Genomic DNA, 26392 nt, shown 5'->3' with positions numbered 1-26392 from the left:
GATCATCAGTAACTTCCGCCTAGCGGAAAATGAAAAATAGATACATCCTAGATGTAATTTTTATCGTATGTACCAAACAAACTGCTTGACTAATAATTTAAATCCAAAAGGATTTTTTTATTCGGACGGATTTTTTAAATCTATCTCCGTATTTTTTATTCCTAAAATAAAAAGTTTTCTTCCTTTTTTTAAGCGAACACGTAACGCGCATTATCGTTTTATTTATATCTTACGATTCTCAATAAACTTTCGCCAAGCGTATTGTCATCTTCTTGTAGAACACTTCAGTTTCCAGATGAAAGCTATGGCTAGTCAAAGTTCAATCTCGTCAAAGGTCGAAGGCACAGAAAGAAAGAAAGAAAGAGAGAGAGAGGGAAGGAACGCAGAAAAGGTCAGCGTAACGAACGCTGAATTTTATTTGTGGCGCACTTCTAGACATTGATTTCCATGGCCAGCGACGACACGTGCGCGACGTTTTATTTCTATCGAAGTGGAAAAAGCACACACCCGCCATAATGAATTACTCAAGATTCGCGGCGCGTCTCACGAAGCGGATAATCGGCTTTACGGGGAGTCTCTTCTTACTTCGGGTCCCACGCAGTATTGCTGAGGTTGTCCACTCCCTTCGGTCTCCTTCGGCCTCGGATTTACTCGAAATTCGCTCACAGGGAACGTGATTAATCGAATCGGATAGTGCGGATTTGAGTAAAGGAAATTTCTCGAATTCGGTTGACGAGGCCTGTTTTGGCCTCGCGCCATGCACACGTCGTCGCTCATTAGTAACAGGATGGAGGTGGGTTGTCATTGGAAAACGTGGTAAACTTTCTGCATTAATACATAGGTATGAAATAGCGCAACCACCAACAAATCACGTAACCACTCGCGAATGCGAGCGTAAGTAACCGAATAATGGATATTCGCGTCTCTGACGTAAGCTGGACACGCCGAGTTTCTCCTAGAAGCGAAAGACCGATCGTGTGCTAACCCTGTTTGACTATTCATAAGTACGAGTGCTGTATTCCGTCGCGGTGTACATCTCCGTGGATTATAATTTCGTCTCTCCCTGGGCATATCTCCAGAGCGCGAAAATCTCGACAACGAAAATCCGTGTTTAAATCCATCTCCGTCCAATTCGGAATGTACGTGTCCGTAATTTTTTTTATCGTTTTTTGTTTAAATCAACGATACTTGTTGGGCAGCGTGAGCGAAAAAAAATTTCTCGACCCGACTACAAGAGCCGTACTAAAAACGGCTAGCTTCAAGCGAGAGATTAATGAATCCCCGTATTAATGGACGCCCGAGTAGCTTTCGGCATTATCGACTAACGCTGCAATTGGCTCTTTCACCTCCTCTTTTTGTCCCCCCCCCCTCTCTCTCTTTCTCTCTTTTTCTCTCTCTTTACGAATGTACCTCGACACGCTTTCTCGTATGCTCGTATTGTACATCGGACATCCTTTTCATGTGCCGCAGGTTTCAATTTGTCGCGAGTTTAACGCGAATCGGAGACGGGAACTACGAAAGGATCGATCGAGGTTTGTTTGCCGAAAGCTTGCGCGCGGAACTCCAGAGGCGGCCGCATCCGCCTCTCTCTAAATATGCGATGTAATACTGGATGCTGCGCTCGCTCTCCAACGATTTGCCATCGCTCACACGGTACGGCTTGCACCTCGTTTACGTTGCGCAAACGCGCGGTTATCATTCGGGACAACACGCGATTTTCGCCCCAGCCCTACAGAGAATGTGGACAACGTGAATATGTGTGAATCCTCCCATATGACAGATAAAGAGACGAACCATGAATCTTCCAAGGATATCTCGGACAAAATAAACGGCGCGTCAAACATGTTATTGTTCAAAAAAATATCTTTATATTTTAGATCGTTATTTATCTGCAGCAAAGTAACATTATTTTAGACTTTGGACGGTCTATTGTTTTATGTGAAAATTGTTTACTGTGAAAACATCTGAAGAATCGGAATACATATATGTGTAAAATTCACGAATACGTCAAAATGATGTATAAAGTTATAAATAGAATTTCATCCCGGAATTGAACACGATTATAGATTGCCTAAAGTGAAGTTGAGCCTTTATTTTAAAGAATTTTCATTAGATACAATTGAATTTTAACTCACTTTAGACACTTTACAATTCATCAGGTTTCAGGATAGAATTCTATTTATATATACTCTTTATTTAATCTTGTTTAATCTTGTTTGATTGCCAATTTGCTCATTCGTATTAAATTTCTCTTATAATTATGCGCTTTTTTGTGTTTGATAAAATTTAAATTATATATTTTTTCCTATATAAACAATGTATATGTATAGTTTTTTTCAAAAGTTCAAAGAAACTCATCCAAATCATGAAAAGTCAGAAATTTAGAATGATCTTCAAATGAGAGCTCCTATTTCAATTTAATTTTCTTATCGAATTTAAATAAATAATAATAAAGGATTATCAAATCCTTCTATTTTTATCGAGTCTATTTAGATTTAATAAGACAGAGCGCATTTCACAAGTTTTATCGCGAACAGCTTGTTAATTCCTGAGTGGAATGAGATTTCGCATTTGGAGTATCGATAAAAGCTTGTATTGAACATTGACAATAGGCGCGAGCATTACATATTATAACGCTTTTTCAATAATTCCCAAGCGGATGTATATGTAAGTTAATCTTTATAACTTGTACGTTTGCTAGCACAGTACTAACTTCGTGTTTGTCAGATTTGACGTGAGATAATATCATTTTCTGTACTCTCAATAGATCATTCCAACTCGTAAGGATTCGAAAATGTCTCGAAAGCTAAGCCATTTTTAGCTCTTCCTATAGAATTTAGGAATGTTTGTATGGTAACTGCATTGAGTTAATCTTCGCCTCATGAACATAGCACAAGAATTAAATTTGACTTACACTATCAAGTTACGAGCGCGCAAGGCAATTTGACAGAAAATCCATAATCTCCTCTTAGGAGTCGCTAATAGACAAAAATACATCCTTTATGAAATGTTCTGTTTGCGAGTGTCAGCATCCGTCAGCGCGCAAAGCTTCGCACGAAGTGCCTGGCAGCTGTTCCAGTAAATCTTTAGTGTAGAAACACGATTCTGGATTGCCGCAGCGGTTCTCTTAGCCTTGGCCAACTTATTGAAATTAATCAAAATTCGCTCTATCAGGAACTGGTTACTCAGCCGAGCTTCAAGTAGCTCCTTGATGGACTCAGCTTCATACTGTTGCTCTATTTTAACTGAACACCGAGTAGTCCGATTAAGTGCGCAATAAGCAGAACATGTGTAACGCTCGCACATCAGTTGCACTGCAATGTTAGTAGAGGATTATTATGTCCAAGGAATAAAGAATGAACATTTGCCACGTCTTTGCGTAGGAGTGACTCGTCTGTCGATTGCCGACGGTGCCTTTCCTTGTATTAGTAAAATGTCCGTTAAATTAATTTACGGCGAAGCCGGAGTTAGCAAAAGAGTCGCGTTCGTCGCGAAATCAGATTCACGAGAATAGTAAGCAATGCTCACTATAGTATAACAATCACAATTGTCTTTGTAGGGTCCTGTATTACATGTATAGCTACTTGACACACAGTATAAGCTCGTTTTCAAATCCGGCTTGAAGAACCAAATTTCTTTATGTTGAAAAATTCACGATATCTCACAGCTCCGGTTAAATTAGATGCAATCTCGAATATATCGAAAGATAATGATGAGCTCGTAAAATCAAGAGCACTTGAATTTTTATTTTCAGATCTATTTTATACAAGGTGCGACTTGTGTGCTGTATAGGACTGAATGCTTCGAATCGTGTTTTGGTGTTTTCCATAATTTATACGCACTTGTTAGAATCAATAAATTACAGAACCTTTTAAAATGATCATGTATAACCCGATATGAGCGAGAGTTCAAAGTCCTATAAAAATTATATATAATACACATTTGCGAATGTAAACGAAGCTTCGAGGAACTGGAACTAAAGTTAATTATATGAAAATAATTGATTCAATAACGCATCGGATCTGTATTCTCACAAATTATTTTGAATAAAACTGATAATAAGATTAAAAACATTAATTCGCAATTGGTATTGTAATAACAATATAGCGGACTCCGCTGATATCAAACTGAAGAGTGATAGGAATGCATAGACCACATTCGTATTTAATAATAAAAGTGTCACTTTATGATCCCCTTTATTTTTATTTTTATAAATGTACATATATGTATATTTGAAAGTTACGATGAAGCATTACGAAGTTTGTAACATCGTGTGGCATTGTTACCGTGGAAAGGACTAAGCCAGTCTTTGCTTGGCGTCCGCAGTTAAAGATTAACATAAGAAATACGCGGGACCGAAAACTTAGCTTTATATTCGCGCCGTTACTTATGCAAATGCTCGCGAAACTTATTAAAGCTCTCCTGCAGGCGTCAGCATCAGGAAAGCCACTTCGCGCGCCTTATTGCAGGGAGACAAAACTTTGACAGTTACTATTAGAAGACGTATAGAAACGTGGATGACTTTGTGGAACAGTAACAAGATACCGCTGTGACTTACGTTTCCCTTTTCATATTTCCGACATTATGAATCTTTGTCGCGTTGTCATAGAAGCAACAAGACGCAAAGTGGTGGTGCTCGAAGAAGAGAAGGCTCACTTGCAAGAAAATATTTCCGTGCTAGTGGAATCGATTTACGAGTAAACGTACAAGAAATATTCTACGAGAATAACTCGATTTGCGTGTAAGCGTATAAGAAATATTTTATGAGAATAACGAGAGATAATGATTCTCCTAGTATGTTTTACATCTTGCATAACATTTTAACGAAGTCGCATCTGTGTATAATCATCAAATAAAATGCATATATTCTCGTATGGGAACTTATGAACGCAAAAGCAAAGTTGTGAAATAAGATCCCTTACGTTCGCTCCACGCCACTTGAAACTTTCTAATCAGGCCGTTATATTGATGAGGTGAAGAAGGAGCCGACAATATTAACCCATGATAGTCGAACTCGGTGGCCAAATGGAGTAACTTAATTGTTTCTCTCCACTAACGTGCCTGTAATGGCTTAGCCGAAGGCGTATTTTGTTAACTAAAGTTTCTCAGATGCAGTTGATGCCCTATATTATAGGATAGGGATAGTTTATTCGCAAGAGGTATCAAAGGTGAGCCTTCGGTCCATTACTTTTCTCATGTAACCGCTTATCGTGTGTAACTGAGCAGATTACCAGATTACCAGATTACCAGTTTGTCAGTTTGTCAAAGGTGCAAAGCCTCTACCGAGAACTATTAATAATTCTCCACTCGAGAAATAGGATAACATTTCCCTTGACACAAGGAAGTTTACGTTTCCCGCTTTGAAACGCAATAAAGGCACTCAATGATCGCAGAATCACAAGTGTCGGAATCGTCACTTTTGGTCAGCACAAAGTTTAGGGAGCAGGACTGCAATTAGCCGAGTGGTTCGTACTAGTTGGTATCCGAGCGTTGACACGAAATAGAACGAAGAGGGAAAGGCAAAGGATGGCAAAATATATCGCGAATCACGTCGACCTGTGTTCAAATGGGAAACGCGCGAGCAACTTCTAAAATTAATCCTTTCATTTAAATGCACGGTGGGATGGTCGAGCCAGTAGATAATCGTTGAATCTCGCGTCTAATTTGTGGTCATATAAAACAATTATATCGCATTTTCCTGTAAAACTAACATAATAATTCCGCTTTTAATAATTCTCTGAATTGGAAAATAATTAAGGACGAAAAAATTATTTCACGCGAACTTAACAAATTCTTGCACTCGAATGCCACAGGTGCTCATGGGCTTTGCATCAGGATATTTCATTGGAGATATCATATCGGAAATTGCGAATAACGATTATTTTTTATGCTACACGACGCGCCAGAATAATTATCAAGAAATCTCCACATTCTACGCGAGTTCCACGTTAAATTCTCTCGCGTATTCATTCAGGCGTCCGAATTTCATAATGCGCAAATGTAGTTTTGCACTGGAAACGCAATTCCATTTTCTGCGACAAGAAACGAACAACAGAAGAGTGATGTAAAAAAAAATTGCGTTGTACGAAGCGTCGGTGCAAAGTGTCGTTTACGAACGCTTATACTGTTCGTTCTGAAAATACTGTTCTTTTGGCTGGATTGAATTAACAATGCAATTGACAACGACAATGTAATTGTCGAGATACTCTAGGCCTGTATTTATTTTTTGAAAGAGACCGCGCATTTCAACGCGTTGCAGAAATTTCGATTTTGGTAATCTTACTTTAGTAAAAAAAAAAAAATAATAATGCGAATAATAATGTAAATTATAATAATGTAAATTATAAATAAAAAATGATAAAAACCAACACTTGTATAATTGATTCTGGAGATTACTGCAAAAGCCTCCTTGTGTATAATCATTCATTATTTTTTTAGTTACATATCTCACGATCTTCAAAATCGCGATCTTATACAAAAAAAAATGATATACAGCTTTACTTTAATAATTAAAAATTATTTTATTAATTCAATAACAATATTAATGAAATAAACATGATTTTATTAATACGACATATTTGTTTTATTTATTTTTTATTAAGATTACTTTCTGCAAATAAAATAATGCTGTTAATGTAACATAATTTGTTTTTATTGTGGAAATATATAAATAATAATATAAACTGTAATAAAAACATTCATGCGAAGTATAACGTTATTTTGGAAAAAAACTTTTATCCGATAATTTTAAAAAACACGTTTTAGGTCTTCAGAAACCGATACAAATATTCTTTCACGCCGCATTAAATCACTGTCTTTTCTTTCGGTCATGTTACACAAAATTCTTTCCATCTCTTTTTTTTTTCTCTTATTCTTTCTCTTCTCTTGTAAGAGTTTTCTACTTCAATATACATCGAAAAGCTCGAGAAAAGGATGAATATTCTTTGAGAAGGGAAGCTCTCTCTTTACCGTGCCTTGTTTCTGACTGAAAAGATGTTTTTAACCATCGTGCCGCCACTGTCTCAACCAATTTACAGAGAACGGCTTGTATGCTAATACAGTCTCCCGAAAACCACCGAAGAATTCATTTCGGGGTTCATTGTATGGGATTCCGCATTGGGAATTGTCGTGCACGAATCCATTTCCTTCCTCAACATCTCGGAAGATCAGCTCGATGGTTTCCTTCGGAACAATTCGGTCTCGAGCGACTTGATAAGTCTTTTTCACGAGGTTGTATTAAATAACGAAATGGCTTTCTGTTTTAGTCGAGACACTTTTCTCGCATATCTGTATGAAACATTAGCTGGGTTTGTTCCAGGATAATTTTATTACTCATCTCGACAGCAGAATATATCTCGGGGACTTGTGTTTCTGGCTGTTATGCGTTCTTATGACCTCTTTTTGGCGGCGGAGAATTTTAATTTAATTTTCCTATACCGAAACATATGTGCGATTCAATTCAATCATTGCGTCCAGGAACATCATCCACCATAATATTGCAACGCAGCAGGTACCACGCATACGATCGATACCGCTGCGTCCGTGCCAGCTGACTTGACTGACTAATCCTGAATGCACTTGTGTAGCATGTTGAAGATACGTGACGCTGTTCGAGTAGGACAATGCAAGGAGAATTCCAGCAAGATTCGTCAGAGCGAAATGTTCCCGAATGACGGTGACGTCGGCGACGGTTTAATTGGCGACCCGTATCCTGCGGGCGCCACGAAATCGGGCGCCTCAGAATCAAGGAAAATATCGAATTAGCAACGGATGTGCGCGAACACACAAATCCCATGTACTCACGTTCGCATGGGTTTTAACCACGCCGGTTCCGTCGTCCTACAACGCTGCTCAAACAGGCGAACTATACTAATTATTCGGCAGCATTGTTAGGAACAGCCTGTAAGGTCTCGACATGGCTGGTTCACGAATACACAGCAATACAACCGGCTAATTCGCGTCATGAATGTTAATCACTCGGGATTAATCCGGAATAACGCTCGACGTTTTCTCCTTTGACTCCCGTTGTTCAGACAAGCTTAAGTACACGGCGATGAGCACCGGTATTATTTTAGCACAATCGTGCGAAACGGGAGAACGAACTTAATTATGTGACAATGAACTAACTGCATATTGCTTTATAAAGTGATCGGGTTATGTCGAATGGAAGATAATCGAAATGATATTCGTGCGCATGGTGAACATTGAAATGTTCAAATTGTAACTAATAATCATATCGCGACGTGAAGGAATAATAACTGAGTTACTCGTGCATTTAGGTAATATATAAGAATAGAGAAAGATCCCGCACAAAATCATAGGATTTTGCCCCTCGGTAAAATTGGCTGAAATTTTAGTATGTTATAGTTCTTGACTCACTGATCAAGTGTCCATAGGCACAAAGCCTGAAAATGACTAGTTTTTTTGTTGTAGCCATATATTTTAAAGTTTTACTTTATTAATGCCTTTTTTATTGTAGCCATTTAAAGTTTTATTTTATTAATGCCTCAAACTCAGGTTTCTATAATAAATCAAGAGATTTTAAATAACAATATGCCAACCACTCTCACCACCCTCACTCCACTCCCATTCCCATACACATACGCGCGTTTTTATATAAAAAAGATATATAAAAATCGAAGTTTCGTATGTGTGTGTTTGTGTATGCATCAATGGTACATTTATGATTTTAGTTTTTCGTTCTCAGAATTACCCGAAATGAACGACGAACGTGCGTTTTATTCCTTTGGGATGCTTGATTTTCGTGAATCTTCTTGCCTCTCATGTTTGTGATGCTTGATATTTTTTTGTACATGGAGCTTCGCGAAAACAAACATTTAGGTCGTGATAATCAAGCACTTTGCACATGAAAAATAAATAGACTCACGTATTTCAAATGATATGCGTGAAAGGAGTCGTAAAAATCTAGCAAAATCTAAATACATAATAAAAATGCGTGCGCGGATGTATGTGTGTGGGAATGGGGATGGGGGTGAAGTGGGGATGGAGTTGGGAATGGTGAGAGTGGATGGCATATTGTTACTCGTATCTAAAATCTCTTGATTTATTACAGAAACTTGCTTTTGAGGCATTAATAAAATAAAACTTTAAACTATAACAAAAAAACTAATCATTTTCAAGCTTTGTGCTTATGGACACTTTTGATTAGTGAGTCAAGAATTATAACATACTAAAATTTCAGCCAATTTCATCAAGGGCCAAAATCCTATGATATTATGTGCGTCTTTTATATTTCAGGTGAATTTTGCTTTACGAATGAAAATAAATGGAAATTATTTATTTTCATACAGACACTAAATATTTTTTTATGCAGAATTATTACATAAATCCCATTTAAATTTTTATTTTATTACGAAAAGTATTTAATATATATTTTATATATATATATATATATATATATATATATATATGTGAAAGATTACAAAGATAATTTAAATGATGCATAAGCTTTGTACAAAATGTTTTATTTATATATATATATATATTTAAAAAATGATGTATGTAGTAAAAAATCAACATTTTTCAAAGAATATACTGCACACTAAATTTAAATTAACTGTGGAACATATAACGAGAATATCAAAAAGTGCAAAGTGCTACATTGAATTTCTGGAAAGAAAAATCTCTCTATAAAATACGACTCAACTAGTTTATTGTATCCGTTTTTAATTGATTTATTACACCAAATAATAAAAATAATTTTTACTACAATTTTACTGAAATTTGATATTTGAAGAATCGTTCAAGTTTTCTGTAATATTGATCATCAAGTTTCCTATGTCAAACTTATCCTATCCTTCAAGTTAAAAAGCAACTTAATAAATAGCAATAAATTATTATGGACATTTGAATTTTATGTAGAGGAAAAATCTATCGCGAAAAATGGCGATACGTCGACAGATTTTTCTGCGTCGCCGCGACGATTTGATGCACGTGTTTTTCAAAAATTAAGGGCTGCATGTTTTATCTTCGGAACGTTCTTCTTTACTGTAATATCCCTCCTTAGAGTAAATATTAGGCTATGGAGAAAAAATAAAAGAGAGAGAGAGAGAGAGAGAGAGAGAGAAAGAAAGAAAGAGAAGCGTAAAGAAACGCGCTGGCATCCGGAATTCAGAGTTTCGATTGCTTGAGCCATTTGCTCGAAAGTAACTTTTGTACTTACATTCTGCTATTCTTCGCAAAGAAAATCAAAAAATCACGTGCAAAAATCATTGCATCGTAGTTTTTAAAAGTTGAAACTAAAATGAAACGAATAATACTCATTATTTTCTAAATCTTTTGGAATGAATTGTCACTCTAAAAAGGGGAAAATCTTTTTTTCAAGACTGGCTTAATTTTTATTCTTTAGACATTCCATTTTAAAGAATTTAGAGAGTAATTAACTAATTAAAATTATCTATGTGAACCATAGCAATTATTAATATATATATTAATAATTATTACCGAAATATATTCGCAAAGGAAAACTGATACTACAAACTATTGTAATACAAACTAATACAAACAGTTCAGCTGTACAGACGTTTCGACTTCTTGTTCAAGTCCTCTTTAATGCAATGAGATAAGAAATAGAAAGACAATTCCGATCCCTCTTCAACACAGACAATTTGATAAAAGAATTTTGATCCAATTGTAAGCATTGTATAATGTAATATTTATTGTTTTGACGAAGAAAAGTTTTTTGCGAGCAAGTAAAGTTTCTTCATGAATAAACAAATATTTCATTATAGCGCAACAATAAATTATTTCCGATACTTTCGTGAAATAAAGCAATTTCTCGCACGTCAGTAATTCTATTTTTGGATATTTGAAAATTGAACATTGACACAGCCGCAACAAATGCATAATTCATGCGGAATTCGTCGCGTCGTTATTCAATACTAATTCACTGCATGGTGCATCGAACCGGCGCGACTGTAATTAATTCCATTATATAAAGCCAAACGAGATTACGTCGATATCTCGTGTAAAAGTGCCCGTTCTTCGTGGCCTAAAATCTTATTAGATCCATTAAACGAACGCTCGAGCCTGTTTCCTAGAAGATATTAAACGAGATGAGTAGACGCGAGCGTGAGGAATACAGACGTGTAATGGGATTTGTGGTTACTCTGGCCAGTTTTGTGGTTGTACATCACCGACACGTACACAACGGACTTGCCTGAACCGCGACGACGAAGCTACTCCTTTGCTCTTCTCAATTATAAATACCGGGTAATTAATCCCGCGTGAGCTCTTAACTGCTCCTAAATAAGAGTGCACATCAACCATCGTTTATTTATGCGGATTACCGCAAATGTCGGAGACTTATTCACACGATGATCGACCGCAGCAGCCATTGTTTCATAATTTCTTTTAAGGCGTTGTTATGTAGACGGCGAAAAATAGACGTTTTAGCGCGCGTGTGTCAGGTGCGATTGTCAGAATATGGAATGGACATCCCGAATCCTTTAGATTTCCATAGCTCTGGGGTGAAACTACTGGGCGGATCGATTGGCATGGGTGGTTGCTTTCTAGATTGCCGCTATTCCGTAGAGAAAATGATTTCCGGCGTCGGAGCGCATCATCGCCTCGCCAGTATGTCAACAAGGATCGGCATTGACGCTCAAGAGTAGACAGTGGTAAACCTCAATTTCTTACCGAATAATGTGTGTGCGAAGTATATACGTATAAGTACATATTTTCACTTTGTCTTCTGACATCATTTTACTCCATCCCTCACAATGTGATGGATCGACATATTATTTTACTCGTATCTACTCGTTACATTAAGAGAAAAATTTTTGATGTTTGTAACATACATACTGAGAGAAAGGACTGTGTTAATTTAACAAGCCATCAATATCTTTAACAAATGACTTGTAGATATATGACAATAAATTATATTGTTGTGATTTGGAATAACTAATCTGCTGCTATTCCAATCAATTATTAATAGAATTAATTTATGTAGAATCTACCCTATTTTTTGATAGAGATTTTCATTTATTAGCGTTACTGATTATTTTGATTTGTATCGTAAATTGTGTATTATTTGTTACATTAATAATGAGAAATTATTCGCAAACTGATTCGTAACTGATCGATTCGTTTTTCTATCAAACTATCACATTTGTTTTGTTTCTATAACAAACTCACTTCTCTCAGAGCGTATAATTATTACTATTAATATTATAAATACAGTAATCATTATTATAATAACATGTAATAGTTACAAATATCAAAATTTTTTTTAGCGTATCAACAATTTAGGACAAGCAAATTACGTTTTTTTGTGATAATGGAGATGAATCGTCGAGCGATGGTGAACGTGACGATGATTCGTGTTCGCAAGCATCGCTACTGAAACCACACGCGAACGATGGGATATTAATTCCTTGTTCAACCGCGTGTATGAAACTACGATGAAACCGTCGTGTCATCGGCAGCCGGCAGATTCATTTACCCGGCACATTCCGCATTCAACGTGAGACTCGGCTGTGAACAAAGCCACCTTCGCAATACCGGCGCGACGAAGGCTTTGTTGTTTTTGTGTGCCTCTTTTTCTCTCTTTCTCCGTTTCCTTTTTTCCTTGTAAAATCGAGAACGACCCGAAAACCGAAACGCTCTGCTCGAGCGAATCGCGAATCCTTCGAGAATTTTGCAAATAACGAGCGCAGGTTCGAATTTTCTCCTTCCGGAACTCCGGAATTTTCATGACGTGAAAACTTCCAATCTGCTCCGCTGGATAAGTTTGTTTGCTCTAGAAACGAGTCTCTCACACGAAAGTGATTGGGTACATAATTAATTCGTATTCGCGCGTCTTATCAGTAAACAGCATCGTCCATCTGCGACACGTCGCAACCGACGAAACGTTAGAACCTTCCATTTGCGAATGAATGTCAGTCGGTTGTTTTCGAAGCAATCAATTCAATTTTGAAAACTAAATTCCGTTAAATCGACAAATGTATCTTTTAAAGGTGACGAAATATATGTCGCGATAGAATAAAAAATGTGATAAAATAAAAGATAATTATTTTTCTCTGTTGGTGTGTAATCTTTCATCTGCAATCTAAGCTTTTTCACTCTCAAATTTCTTCCTAATTTTGCACAAATTTCAATTTATCAAATAAACATTTTAATATTTAAACAAAATCTATTTGCTAATGTAATAGAGTTGAAAGTTTTTTTTTCTGAAAACGTTGAAAAATGACCTTATTGAATTTTTCTACATTTTTTGAACAGTAAAGATCTTGGGCTGAATGAAAGGCGCAGATTGCGGAAGGAGTAAAAATATGATTGCAGACGTAGGGTTAAATTTGATAAGAGTGCGAAATGTTCGCTCGTTCCTCTCTTTACTTCCGGCGATCCGCGTCAAGGAAGCAACGGCGGTAATAGGCAATAACTCGTCAGCTTTATTTCGTCGCGGAAAGTGCAAATGCTCGTTTCTCGCAAGCGTAAACTCGACTTTATTCACGCGAATTTGATGTCTACCTTGTGTCTCGTGCCTGCTCCGCCTATCGTACTTCTCTCCAATTTTCATTTACTCCACATAGAAAATTACATATTATAGTGTAGCAAGTAATAATTACTTATTTCAAGTATTTCGAAAGTTCATATATCCACAAATTTATCATAAGTTCATCAAAAGCCTCAAATTTATTCAAAATATATTCTGAATCTTATTAGTAAGTTATATACACTTTATAATCAAGATTAAATTAAAACAAATTTGATTATTTATTGTATAAAGTCTTCGATCAGTTTCATAAAAAATTTATTTTCTTCAAAAGAATATTAATTCTTGTTTTGAAGTATAGTGAGTTTTTCTAAAATTTGTAATGAGTATATTTTAATATTATTATCACAAAATATATTTTTTCTCAAAAATAACCGCTATTTAAAAGGAAGAAAATTGTGTAATCACTTTTCTTAACAATAAACTGATATTTTTCTGTATACTCATGGCGAAAAAATATCATTGAAAACGGGAAAACGGTATCTCCTGGCGGCCGCGTAGATCAACGTAGGATTAATTAATTAACCTTAAGAGACGTTGAGAGTCATCTATTTGATCGTGACAAACTCGGTGACAAACGTGCTATTCTAGATGGCACTTGATTTTTCGCATAATTGCGTTCGATTTGTCCTATATATATGTATTTGTGTATCCGTGCACACAGAGAGAATTTTTTTTTTAAATTTACCCTGAAAATATGGTAATTATGATACAATACAATATTTTAAAGATTTTTACCATGCACTTCAGTAAAATTAAACAAATTTATTTTATACTTTATTAGTTTATTGTAGTTTATTGTAATTTTATTAGTTTATTGTATTGTAGTTTTATTAACGAATGAGAGAGATTTACATTAAAATTCTTCGAAATACCATGTTGTCCCATCGACTATTAGGGTAAACTCTAAGAAAAACTTCTCAGTGCATGATTAGAGATCTATTTCTTATTTCTGCACTAAAATTTTCTTTCTCGCTTTCGTCAGATATATCTGTTTCATTTTAAGTCTCAAAAGTGTACACTAGTTCAACTAGAAAACAGACTTAATGATAGAAACAATACTAAAACCTTATTAAATAAAAATTGAAATTTGTGTAAATATGAAGAAGAAATTTGAGAGCGAAATTCGCTTGTGCAATTTTATCTCCTATTTTACGTTGCATGCGTGCACAAGTGTGCTTGACGAACAGAAGTTTTACGTCACGGTGCACGGACATACGACATGCTATATCTCATCTTTATGGCTTATCTTACCCCTCTACATTACAACGAGATAATGGAACAAAGATTAATTCCTTTTGTATTATGAGAATTATTAATTCTAACTTAATGCGCGAGTACATTTCATGAATTTATCACACGATATACGATTACGCTTTTACGATTAGGCTTTTATGGCCTAAAGAGAAATCCGTTTTGGAAAATGGATTACAAATATAATCTGACAGAAGAGATAGTTGTGTGGAAGAAAAAAGATACGATGCAAAAAACTCGCAAAGATGCGACATGGTGACGATAATTCGTCGAAGCTTGGAAAACAATGATCTGGGTGAATAACAATCGGACGCTAATAAATCATCCTTTGGTAGAAGAGCGCGCTGACGCTCATCGGAACCATCGTGATAAACGACGGAGTCTCGCACGTCGATACTTTATCGCCAATTAAACAGAATTGCTGCGAATACCGGGCTTTCGTTTCGTGAAACGGGTGACCGACGATAATGGCGCGTCATCGATGTTATTTTAAGTGCATTTAAACTAAAAGATATAATGCAGCGTAGCAATTTGCAGTAAATCATTGATAATTAAACGCCATTATTACGGTTTCAGCGTTGATGAATTGAACATAATCGTCATTGGAATAATTTTTGAATTGGCGGCATTTTATTTGAACATTGAACCGTACATTGAAAAAATTTTCTGATTAAAAATTGAAATGAATCAGAAGATATTACTTAGAATTCTGGTTATCTCAACTAGAATTGTAATAGATCCAACCAAAAAAATTTCGATTTATTCATTTTCAACCACATTGAAAAAAATTACTAAATTTAAACACATATTTATTTGCATAATATCAAGTAAAATTTACTTATAGTAAATAAATATTCACTTAATGAAAAAGATATAATTAAATTAAATTGATTTATTCTTGTATCAAATATAAATATAGGTATCTTTATATTTAATAAGTATTTAATTGGTACTATTCAAACAAATGATTTATTAAAATTTAATATAATTTTTTTAGTGTAGCATTCCAATTAATGCAACCAGATTCTTTTTCCAATGGCTATTATTAGTTTTCTCCCTCCCTCCCATCTCTTTCCCTGATCTACTACTATTTCACTCGTGCTCGAAGATGCGGAAATATCCGTTTCTCCTGTTATCGATATCCCTGTTGCTGGAATCCCACTATTCAATGTATCGAAAACCGCCCAGTGATAATAAAAATAATATAAAAAGAGAAGGGGAAAAAGAAAGCGGATGCTCGAGAGATCGGAATGCGCCATCTCCGTGCTAAAATTATATCGGATGTGGGAAGAAGAATCGGAATCCGTCGAGATTACGTTGGGCTATCAAAACAAGTGAGATTTTGTGCCGTGAGAATAACATCCCCGGGAAATACTAAATGTTTTAGCAAAAAGTCTCTGGAACACGCGATTCACATAGAACTATAATAACATGAAATTGTAACGACAGAAAGCTTTATCGATTTCTAATTCGAGGGAGAAAAATTCGGAGAAAGAATCTTGATCGGATTGATTGTGTCTCTTCATCCCCGGATTTCCGGATTTCCATCGTTCTTAGGATCGCTGGGGAGTTATTATTGTTTTGAAATTTGCAGAAATATGAGATTTACGCGCGCGCGTCATTAGGTATTCCTGAATGGGGCGTCCTAATTCACCGGAAGTTTCTTTTAGGAATTCCTCATCCCACGAAGAATTTAAAATTAGGGGAGGAAAAACTTCCGTGCGTCGCTCGATTACGAGGTAAGAATTTCTTCCGTCTCTCAAGGGCTCCGTTAACTCCTTCAAATTCTAATTTGGCCCATTGGCCTACTTGAGATAGCAACTAACTCAGCTAAATCGCTAAATCGAGGACACTGACTCGCAAAATTGAAATTAATGATTTCCTTCTCTCGGTGCTCGCGACACCTCCACCTGGACAAATATACGTTGTTGTTCAGTGTCGACGAGCCATTACCTGCACGAAAACACGTGTAAAATTAACTTTCTCACAATGTACTGATTGTGAAGTATTTTTAATACCAATGAGATCGTCTTCTTTAATCACAGTGATTCTTGTTTCAACCTTTTGTCGGCATTAATTTTAATTCTTTCGTCAGCAAGAGATGTCTTCAAGAAACAGGGTAAATTAATATTCCGAATTATATAAAAATTTAAAACATTCCGTCCTACACAGAGAAAACGGCTATGGTTGTTACAACCAAAAGTCGTCCATCATTTTTTGCTTATAAGAATTATAGTGTTTATGATTATCACGAGTATGATAATCGTAAAATATCTTAATGGCTAAGCGGCTGTTATGTCCATCTTATGGTTATCATAACTAAATGTAATGATGGGTGAAAATTATTATTTTCGGTTGTGACAACCGTAGCATTTTTTCTGTGTGTATTAAAACTTTGACAACGACTTTTTACCATCATAGAAGTCAGATTGTATTTTACTTATTTTTTATTTTAGATTTAAATTTATTTACTAAAATTATCATTCTCAAAATATCGATGGTGCTTTTAAAGGCTTGAATTGCCTGCAGAGGGTTAAGAAATTCCCACGTTAACACACGTGACAAACGCAGACGAATAATTCCCAGACATAAATGAATAATTGACTTATTTTTACACTATCCCTTGGACAAAGAAACAAAATTGGAAGTCAGGAAGCTTACGACGGGAAATTAACAGATGTGTAGACCGGAAATGATGTCCGTACGTTACCGTTAGAAACGGCCGAGTTCGCGAAAACGATTTTGTTAAAGGAAATTAGTGTGCCGCCAAGAGAAATTATGGCTCGCACGGCGGCAATGTCGGAATCCGACATTACGATTCGATGTCCGATACGAGAGTAACTTTGTCACCCGCGTGCGGTTACCGAAGTTGAAAACTCGTGTCACTCGATTAGCTGAATTTCCAGCGTAAGACGCCACCATAATTCGGAGAGGATCGATTAGTTTAATTAGGTACGTATGAGTATCATGGACGTAGTTATATCGGACATTAACGAATGCTAACTTGATACGCTCTCCGATAATGAACATCAAACCCGTATGCATATCGGACTAATGTCAATAAATTTGATGCGAATTGTAATGTAGTTCGTTTTGATTATGGATGCAGACGGAATAAATCAGACATTCAAGTAGAATCGGATGCTAAAATATGCGATGAAGGCGCGAATCGACGCGGATGAAGATTAATGCAAAAATCAGTGATAAATTTCACACGACAGCGATCATCGCAATTTCAGACTGTTGTTCCCAAGGCGCAAACAATCAGGTGGTTTTTACGAGCGTTGTCGTTTTGCATCATCTTAAATGGACACGGGAAGAATAAAACAAGCCTACAGGCACAATCTCCTGGGATTCGCGCGTTTCAACGACTCTTCCACTCTCCTTCATCATCTGGATCAGGCGATCTTAAATGCGTCTCGCCTCGACAAATATTATTCGTGAATGTGTAAGAGGTGTCATTACACTGAGATGAAAAATCATAGGAAATGTAACAGATAGATGGGATAATATAGAAAAATTATTTTATTCACGAAAATATTAACTTTCTTTTTTATATGTTTTACTTTATATACAACTGTTCTGAAAATCGTGGTATGGAAATCGAGGAGGTGATTTCTCAGGTAAAAGTAAGTAGAAAGAAATTTTTTCATATTGAACTCTATTTTTGAGAAAAAACTGAATTTGAATATCGTCTTTAATAAAAATTATCTTTTTAATACAAATCCGACAAAGTGAAGAATTTGAACATATCCACTCGTTTATGCGTCTTTAACTCGCTCAACAAGAATTTGTCTTCATTACAAAGGGCAATATTTTCATCCATTTTTTAATTAATAAAGTAAATAACATTATTGAAATTTATTACATTATTATAATTTTAACTAAATTTAGACATGAAAATAATCAGATGAATAGTCAGATGGGTGAACCGAGTAGGTTATGGCTCGTCAAGTGTACGCGTACTTAACGAATATTCAAACTTGATTTTTTTGAAAACAGAGCTCTGTACGAAAAATTTTATTCTATATTTTCAACTGATTTTTACATAAGCAATTTCCTCCTTCCAAATTGTAGCACGATTTTCGGAACATCCTGCATATATAAAATATATGTATATATTGGGTCATTTAAAAAGTATCCGCGATTTTTTCATTCAAAAATTGAACAAAAAACCGCGGATACTTTTTAAATGACCTAATACTTATATAAAAAAATGTTCTCTCTCGATGTACGATTTTTAAATATTGTCGCGCTTCCGTAACAATGGCGTTAAATTATCGATACATAGAGTTTCATAAGGATGTATGTATTTCGCGGATCTTCATTTCGCTCTCGATAAAATGTGTTACGTGTTTGGGCAAGTTTTAATTAACACGATCGTTCTTCACGATACCGGAGATACCGGGACCATATGAACACGCTCGTCTATTCTGTTGGCCGGGATTCATCGACAACGGGACCACACGGTGTTCCGGTCAAAATTCCTGGAGCACACAATAATAACGAAACGGTTACCGTCCACGTCAACATGCGCATTGTGCGTCATATCATGATTCATGTTTGGATTTCCAGTAATTAATAACGGCGCTCATAGCTTCTGGCACGTCGCATAAGTCGAGTGTCAACATCGAAAAAAAGATCGAGATGAATTGCTCGAAATTGCTACGTCAAGAATATTTGAACCCCGATATTAAAAAAATTCGCTCGGACGAATAAATGAGAACCTGTATATTTTTAGAATATTTTGCATTGCATCGGCAAAGATTTTATTATCATAAAAATAATAGAAAGGAGTGAAATTTCCCTAAGTATTATATTATCACAAAAGTATTTTCCTTTTCAATTTTTTTTCAAAAAACGTGCATTGTTCCACGCAGAAATGCACTTGTTTATTTGAACTTCTGCGATTTGAATGCTTGTGAAATAGAAATAACGAGATTACATGACAACCCCCATGCGAAGGAAGTTGAGTTATGTTAATGCTTGCGATCAGGTTATCAAATATATTCATGCACGCATTTCATAGGAGACAGATACTCGAGAAGACAATCGATTGTGACGTTTATGTTGTAAAGTAGCGGAGAGTTTGCCGATCGTTGCCGCCGACGCGTCTTGAACCGACAACGAGCTACAAACGGTTATTCTCCAAAGACACGCTATCGTTGCTCACTGCAAGCTGGAGAACTCTGCATATTATTGACATGATCCGACATAGTTCCGTATGAAACGATCAGAAGCGATTGTGAAACGAGAAATCCGGACGTTTGAGGGATTTCTTGAAGATCACGAAGAAATTTTACAACAGAAGGGGACTGGACTGGAAGAAGTCTATCGACTTTACGATCGCTTTGCGTAATCAGATAGAAGTATCTTGAGAAAACGTAATTCATCAAACGATTCCTGAGGGAAGCGTCGTTGGGACTAAGTTTCAAAGTAATCCTCTTGACTTTTATTACGGCGAGGAGAGTAGAGCGTCTTCCAATCAGCAGTCGAGCGGAATCCGCAACCCGGAAACTCACGTTCCAGAGTTCTCTTGCAAGTAATCACAATTACGAAGCTTGGTTAAGTATTAAATAGATTTTACAGGTTTATAACGCGAGTGATAAGATGGCTTAGACTACGAAAGATACGAAAGATCGGGAAGAGTTCCGTTTTTCTTCGTCGTAGAAAAACAAGAAGGGTACATATGCTCGATGAAATAATATTAGGTTTCGATAGATGTTTACATTATCAACGAATAGAAGTCGTTCCTTGTTTGTATTTACGAAGAACTTTAATTTATATCGTAATATAATGAGTATTGCTTCCTTGAAACCTTTATTCGAAAGAAAGATATATAATAGAGAAATTATTAAAGAAATCTCCAAACTATACTTACGATTTAAAAAACGCCATTCTCAATCACGAGCCTCCACCAAATCCTCCACATTCGAATAAGCCGATACTGTTGCGAATGCTTACTCCATTCACGTAGTATGACCTGCATCCGTTCAGAAGTCGCGCTCTCGATCTCTCGAGCAGGACGAAGAGAGCCGCTCGCGATTTCGAACGCCATCAATAATCGCATATTCGTCCTATCGGAGTACAAGGATCCCGCGAGGTCCTTACCTCTCAGCAAGAGCGAACACGAGCAGGCAGTCGGATAGGACAGGAAGACGGTAACTGGACGATCCTGCTGGCTGCCTCGAGAGAAGCTCGCCCGGGCGGCATGGCTCCCACCTCTTCACCTCAATCCTCCTGGCCGCTGTTGCCCGGCGAAGGATGTCCCACCGTTCGTCACTAATTCCCGGGTAACTCTCGTATCGCCGCTCTTCGTACCGTCGGCAATTCGCACCTCCTGCGTCGCTCTTTCGTGGCCGCGCACCCCGTACGTCAGCAACGCGAGTAACGCCTGTTAGTAACAACCTATTCCCCCGCGCGCAGCAGGAAGTCAGGCCGCGTCTCTCGCAAGAGCGACCTTACCGGGTGTCGTCGCACCACGTCGCGTCGCGCTGGCTCTCATCGGAGACACGGACGACGCGCGATTCGTTCGATCGTCAACTCGACGAAGAGAAGACCAAGAAAGAGGAAGAAAGAGAGACAGGGAAAGAGAAAGAGAGCGAGAAAGAGAAAGAGAGAGAGAGAGAGAGAGAGAGAGAGAAAGAGAAAGAGAAAGAAAGAGAGATGCGCGATATTGACAGAACACGATAGAACACCACAGGGTAAGGACTTTGCGGTCGGAACAAATGTAACGATGATAACGACGATGATGACGACGGCGACGCACCGTAGAGTCCGTATGACTGACGACAGGATCAGAGACGGAAAGAGGAGAGCACGGAGACCTGGGCACAGGACACGATGGCCCGGCCACTGCGCCGGCACTGAGGCTACGCCGCAGCCTCGGCCTCCTGGTACTCCCTCTTCCTCGCTCTCTCCTGCCGTCCCGCTCCCGCTCTGTCTGTCTCGCTCTCTCTTTCCCTCTCTCTCTCTCTCTCTCTTTCTCTCTAACTCTGTAATGTTCTTCCACCCCCGCTGCGGATCGCTCTCCCTTCCTCGCGCCGTTATTCGCGCGCTCTTTCCTCGCGCGGCCATGCCATGGTCGGCAAATTTGGAGAACCCTCTTGGCGCGTGTGTTCCAAGCTCTCTCTCTCTCTCTCTCTCTCTCTCTCTCTCTCTCTCTCTCTCTCTCTCTCTCTCTCTCTCTCTCTCTCTCTGTCTTCCTTCTTGCAACACAAACACACGTCTCTTTCGAAGAGTCCAAATGAACTCTATTCTGTATCTTACTGAAAATTTATCTTCCATCTCTTTCCAAAGGACCGCCACCACGTGAATTCCTCTCCTTCTGATTCACGCGATTTCTCTCTCCATCGACTATCTCCAATTTGCTCGTGTTTCTCTCGATCTCTCCATTCGTCTCTCCTTTCTATATTTCTTCTCTCTCCTTCTCGCGCGCAACTCTCTCTTACTTCCCCATCCCTATTCACGTTCCTCATTTTTCTTATTCCACCATTTCTAAAACTCTGTCTCGTGTCTTTAACGCCGCTGTTTTTATCTCTTTCTGTTACTCGCGTTCACCGGCTCGAAATACTTGCTCTCGCTTTCTCACAGTCAGTATCCATGTCGCTTTTCAGCCACCGCTACTTTCTCCATCTTTCTTACACACATCATTCATCCTTTTCAGTCAGATCGCTTGAGTATCGCTCTCTTTCTTTTTATCAAATACCTCCTGTGACTTCCTCTCCCCACCACGTAATTTCTCTCTCTCTCGCTCTTCCTCCCTTCATCTCTTCCGTCTGTTTTTCGTACGTCCTTTCCCAACTTGTGTATTCCTTCATCCCTCCATTTACGTTTCCTATCCTTCTTTCTCACCTACCATTGACTCCCCACCAGCTGCGCGCGATTCCGCCCTTCTCTCTTCCAGGATCTTTCTTTCCATCCCTCTTCCATCCGTATCCCGTATTCGGACTTTCATCCCTTTCGTTCAACCCGACGGAGTCCTCTTCGTTCCTCTAACAGCGCCGCGATCCCGCGTTCTTTACGTCTGTCACGTTTCACCGCGGAAGTCAACCCTGTACCGTTGGAGGGTGCATCTTCTTATTACTCCACTCGACATGGGCAGCTGGGCGCGAAAATCTTGCGTCACATTCCTGAATCAAGCGAAATGCAGACGTCCGGATTTTTATGTCCCTCCTAAAAAGAATATGCCATTCGCAGACAGACAACAAACACTTGAGATAATTTACATCAAAAGCAGATAAAGGTATAACGACAGACACACGCATCATACATTCCAAGATATTATTATTTGACATTATTATTTCTATAACGATATGTATTACGATGTATAAATTTCAGATAATTACTATTCAAAGTATTTTAATGAAGAAATAATACGTCGTAATTACAGCTTGCAATTGGAGCTCGCGCAACGAGGAACTTACGTGGTATTATGTGGGAATGCCGGCAGTAATATCAGTAAGAGTACTTTCGTGCGGACTCTAGCGAATTAATTAAAGGTAGCCAATCGTCGTGCGAAACCAAATATGGAAATAATATTGTTCGGTTTTTCATTTAACCGCACAAACTAGATTCTCGCATTCTCTTGGAAATCAACTTGACGATGTCGGCGAATATTCCATCATCCTTCGTGAAATCCGCCGCGAGTAAAATAAGACCAGATCGCGAAATACTGTATCACGATCTTTAATTAAATCGCGCATCTTTGTTCAACCACTGATTCTCTTTCTCTTTTATTTATTTTCACTCTTTTTCATAGAATATTGTTAATTTAGAAATTACTAATAAAATATAAAATTCTATTTTTATTTTATGGAAATATAAAGAGCTTTTTTTCACGTTTGACATTTAAGACTAAATGTAATCAGACTTCGACGTTAATTTGACGACAATGCCGCTGAGAAAATCTTAAGAGAGTAAAAACCGATCGAGAAAAATGGAGCAAAGGGGACTAAAATGCACGACGTTATGTTCTTAATCGATCATTAACTCTGTTCTAATCTCGCGAGGAATATTCATCGTGCTTTTTTCATGCTGAGTGACCTAGTAATTTCTTTTATATCGAGTGATACAGTCTAGACAGACAGTCATCATCTCAGATGAAAATTGACTTTTACGGGATTTATTATATCTTATCTATCTTTTAGCTCATTTTCAGATTTCTATGCGATTTTCCTCCCCCTTCCCTTTCCCGTCTCTTCTCTCTTTCTCTCTCTCTCTCTTTCTCTCCCCCTCCTTTTTTATTTTCTTATTGCCAAGCAGCGCGGACCGAGATAAACGTTTGCGGATAACGGAATCAAATTTCCCGTGCTTACTTAACTGCAAAATAGACGGGAGAGATTTTTGTAAGAATTTTTGCAATATTGTACTTCTTAAACTATTTATTGAAATAAATATCAAATCAATATCGTTTTAAAATTACAAAGACATATTAAATGCAGAAATATTAAATGCAATTTTTTAATGGAAGTTAAATATAAGTTTTTATTCTATACTTTTATCGTCATACTTTCGTCATGTCGTACTTTTTTTTAAATATTTAAAGTTTTAAGGTACGCAAAAAATTTAAGCACTAAGACGTAAACAGTAAGTAAATTTTGGATTTGCTACACTTACTACTTATTATCTTATATCTCTGTTACAATTCGGTTACAATTTATTTACTTTTTGTAAGTACTTACATATCTCTTAATGTCTTTTTTGCCAGCAGTTTTTCTGTTTAAATTTGTTATTGTTTAATAACAGAAAGCGAAATATTTTGAAGATATAAGAAGTTTAATGACAATTCTTGCAATCATTTGAAGTCCGTTTCTATAAAATTTGCATTATTTTTTATATTATTTATCAATTTAATGCAGAAATAAAAATTTTAAGCAGAATCATAAGGCTCGTAACATATTGTAAGACTTTTAAGAATTTTCAAGTGCTTATATCTTTATACAATATTTTTACAGACAATTTCTTACTAGTCTTATAATAAAATTTATAAGAAATCGTAGATATTTACGAATCATCGTACGTCTTACGATACATAATGCATAAAATTAGAATATTAGTTATAAGTTCTTACAAGTTTTACAAAACATGTTACGAGTTTTACGATTCTGCTTAGAATTGATCCATTAATTTGCTTATCTAAATTGATCTATAAAATATTTTCTTTTACGATCGTAATATTTCATGTATTCTTTCATCTTTTAAGGATATATTATTTATATTTTAAATATCATAAACAGATGTTAAAATAATAACGGCAACGTCAACAAGCGATTAATAAAAAGTTACAATTCGAGCAATTTAAAAGAGGCAACTCATATGTAAAACTATTATTTTGCTGCTGTCTATATAAAAAGATACTGGGAAGCATTGTTTAAAGACTATCGTTTATGTGCGGTATAAGGAAACCGCAACGATGGCGCGACGTCATAAAATATCTCGCGTGATACCATCGTGTCCGTCTTACTACTGTTTTACGCACCCTGGCTTCCAAGGGTGCACGCGCGAGCGCGGAGCACATATAAACGTCGTCGGTTCATTCCATAAATTCACGGTGCGACGAAGATAAACTCGCGGCATGAGATGCACGTTGTAGGTCGATGCGTACCCAGCGATGCTGGCAACGATGAGCCGGTTACATAAAATGTGTCTGCGCACGGTTTCAGGGATGATCTTTAATAATCCTATGACGCAGACCAAGGTACGCGATCAGATGAAGCGACATGTCATCCTAAGGTGACTTATAATAATAATTTACGACAAAAAAATGACCAAAGGCAACATGTCACAAATTTGGCGATTTTTCTCTTCCCTTCGGCATGACTTTTAAGCGACATTAATACCCTTATACTTATTGTGTATCATGAATAAGCGTTTTCTTGTAATTATTACACTATCGTCTAAAGGTGATATGTTGCCTCATCTAGCAATCCTAACACGAATGTCCTATCGGCCTTTCATTAGGATATCGCGCAAATGTTCGATGTAGATACACGTGACGCGTTAGAACTGCCTATTTGCAGTAATAACGTTCCCACACGCGAGACTGTTATTAGACTCCGTTACACAGAGACGACGAGAATAGCAGTGCATAATTTTGAATGTATTCTCGTCTAATATAAAGGGATATAATCGCGACGGAGTCTCTACCGCGTTACTGGCTGGTACCACCCAAGATCTCGAGGCCGACTATAGTCCAGCACCTTCCTTCTCGCGATCACGCAAAATGAAAAGCCGCGGGCTAACCTTATTCAAAGGATATCGATTGGCGGAACAAGAAACGTTGCATGCGCGTCCTTGACTCCTAAAACCTTTTCGTTTCGGAGGCCAGGGTCGGCAGGTGAGAGATTAATCGTCCAGGAAACCTTTTGCGCCCGTAAGGACAGGACCTTCACTGTTCTTCACGAGACACCCGTCCGATCGCTAGATAAGTCACACGTTGAATTAGGTAGCACTGTTATTTTCCCTTCCAAGAGAATCGTTAGTGCACTTAATGACGATGCGAGGTCACAAGAGAGAATTCATTTGAACTAAAGGAGATCTCTACCCCGAGTAGAAATACGATAAAACGCGAACGAGTTTTTATCCATTATGTTTTCACATTTCACGTCTTCGTTTATCACA

General features: G+C 37.3%; 1 protein-coding gene across 3 annotated transcripts in view; it reads right to left on the bottom strand.

Annotated features, from left to right (window-relative positions):
* Positions 1–21664, bottom strand: part of LOC105146800 (inactive dipeptidyl peptidase 10) — an 82310-nt gene extending 60646 nt beyond the window's left edge. For 2 of the 3 annotated variants that reach the window (XM_011057316.2, XM_011057318.2), the window contains exon 1: positions 20652–21664. The gene's annotated coding sequence lies outside the window, so the exon portion shown is untranslated. The remainder of the gene's footprint in view (positions 1–20651) is intronic. The other variant, XM_011057317.2, reaches the window with a different exon arrangement.
* Between the last annotated feature and the right edge of the window lie 4728 nt (positions 21665–26392).

Source organism: Acromyrmex echinatior, chromosome 1, assembly GCF_024713525.1.
Source record: "Acromyrmex echinatior isolate Ae372 chromosome 1, ASM2471352v2, whole genome shotgun sequence".
In the NCBI taxonomy this organism is placed as follows: Eukaryota; Metazoa; Arthropoda; class Insecta; order Hymenoptera; family Formicidae; genus Acromyrmex; species Acromyrmex echinatior.
This window is presented reverse-complemented; position numbering and strand designations above follow the sequence as displayed.